Source organism: Grampus griseus (assembly GCF_964374135.1).
Source record: "Grampus griseus genome assembly, chromosome: 1".
Classification (NCBI taxonomy): domain Eukaryota; kingdom Metazoa; phylum Chordata; class Mammalia; order Artiodactyla; family Delphinidae; genus Grampus; species Grampus griseus.
In genome coordinates this window covers 48529007-48531417 of record NC_139017.1, presented here as the reverse complement: position 1 = coordinate 48531417, position 2411 = coordinate 48529007, and positions in this window count along the sequence as shown.

The following is a 2411-nucleotide window of genomic DNA, read 5'->3' as shown; positions in this document are numbered from 1 at the left end:
GGGACGGTTTAGGGTCCAGGTGAGGGTACGACAACGCTTTAGGGGGAGCGTGCGTGTGAGGGTGCCGGTTAGTGTTAGCGTGCGGGTTAGGATTAGGTGACGGGTGAGGGTCAGACTTCGGGGAAGGGTTAGGGTTAGGGTTAAGTCTAGGGTTAGGGTTAGGGGACGGGGACGGTTTAGGGTGCAGGTGAGGGTACGACAACACTTTAGGGGGAGCGTGCATGTGAGGGCGCGGGTTAGAGTTAACGTCCGGGTTAGGATTAGGGGACGGGTGAGGGTCAGGCTTAGGTGAAGTTTTAGGGATAGGGTTCGGGCTAGGGTTAGGGTTAGGGGACGGGGACGGTTTAGGGACCAGGTGAGGGTACGACAACGCTTTAGTGGGAGCGTGGGTGTGATGGCGCGGGTTAGTGTTAGCGTACGGGTTAGGATTAAGGTTCGGGTGACCTTCAGGCTTCGGGGGACGGTTAGGTTTATGGTTCGGTCTAAGGTTAGGTTTAGGGGACTGGGACGGTTTAGGGTCCAGGTCAGGGTACGACCACGCTTTAGGGTGAGCGTGCGTGTGAGGGCGTGTGTTAGTGTTTGCGCATGGGTTAGGATTAGGGGACGAGTGAGGGTCAGGCTTCGGGGAAGGTTTAGTGTTATGGTTCGTGGTAGGGTTAGTGTTAGGAGACGGGGACGGTTTAGTGTCCAGGTCAGGGTACGACCACGCTTTAGGGTGAGCGTGCGTGTGAGGGCGTGGGTTAGTGTTTGCGCATGGGTTAGGATTAGGGGACGGGTGAGGGTCAGGCTTCCGGGAAGGTTTAGGGTTATGGTTCGTGCTAGGGTTAGGGTTAGGAGACGGGGACGGTTTAGGGTCCAGGTCAGGGTACGACAACGCTTTAGGGGGAGCGTTCACGTGAGGGCGCGGGTTAGTGTTAGCGTACGGGTTAGGCTTAGGGGACGGGTGAGGGCCAGGCTTCGGCGAAGTGTTAGGGTTAGGGTTCGGGCTAGGGTAAGCGTTAGGGGACGGGGGCGGTTTAGGGTCCAAGTGAGGGTATGACAATGCTTTAGGGGGAGCGTGCGTTTCAGGGCGCGGGTTAGTGTTAGCGTACGCGTTAGGATTAGGGGACGGGTGAGGGTCAGGCTTCGGGGAAGTGTTAGGGTTAGGGTTCAGGCTAGGGTTAGGGTTAGGGGACGGGGACTGTTTAGGGTCCAGGTGAGGGTACCACAACGCTTTAGGGTGAGCGTGCGTGTGAGGGCGCGGGTTAGTGTTAGCGTCCGGTTTAGGATTAGGGGACGGGTGAGGGTCAGGCTTCCGGGAAGGGTTAGTGTTAGGGTTCGAGCTAGTGTTAGGGTTAGGGGACGGGGACGGTTTAGGGTCCAGGTGAGGGTACGACAACGCTTTAGGGGGCGCGTGCGTGTGAGGGCGCGGGTTAGTGTTAGCGTACGGGTTAGGCTTAGGGGACAGGTGAGGGTCAGGCTACTGGGAAGGGTTAGTGTTAGGGTTAGGGCTAGGTTTAGGGTTAGGGGTCGGGGACGGTTTAGGGTCCAGGTGAGGTTACGACAACGCTCTTGGGGGAGCGTGCGAGTGACGGCGCGGGTTAGTGTTAGCGTACAGGTTAGGATTAGGGGATGGGTGAGGGTCAGGCTTCGGGGAAGGGTTAGGGTTAGGGTTCGGGCTATGGTTAGGGTTAGGGGGTGGGGACGGTTTAGGGTCCAGGTGAAGGTACGACAACGCTTTAGGGGGAGCGTGCATGTGAGGGCGCGGGTTAGTGTTAGCGTACGGGTTAGGATTAGGGGACAGGTGAGGGTCAGGCTTCGGCGAAGGGTTAGGGTTACGGTTCAGGCTAGGGTTAGGGTTAGGGGACGGGGACGGTTTAGGATCCAGGTGAGGGTATGACAACGCTTTAGGGGGAGCGTGCGTTTGAGGGCGCGTATTAGTGTTAGCGTACGGGTTAGGATTAGGGGACTGGTGAGGGTCAGGCTTCGCTGATGGGTTAGAGTTAGGGTTTGGGAAAGGGTTAGGGTTAGGGGACGAGGACGGTTTAGGGTCCAGGTGAGGGTACGACAACGCTTTATGGTGAGCGTTCGTGTGAGGGCGCGGGTTAGTGTTAGCGTACGGTTTAGGATTAGGGGACGGGTGCGTGTCAGGCTTCGGGGAAGGTTTAGGGTTAGGGTTCGGACTAGGGTTAGGGTTAGGGGACGGGGACGGTTTAGGGTCCAGGTGTCGGTACGACAACGCTTTAGGGTGAGCGTGCGTGTGAGGGCGCGGGTTAGTGTTAGCGTACGGGTTAGGATTAGGGGCCGGGTGAGGTTCAGGCTTCGGGGAAGGGTTAGGGTTAGGGTTCGGGCTAGGGTTAGGGTTAGGGGACGGGGACGATTTAGGGTCCAGGTGAGGGTACGACAACGCTTTAGGGGGAGCGTGCGTGAGA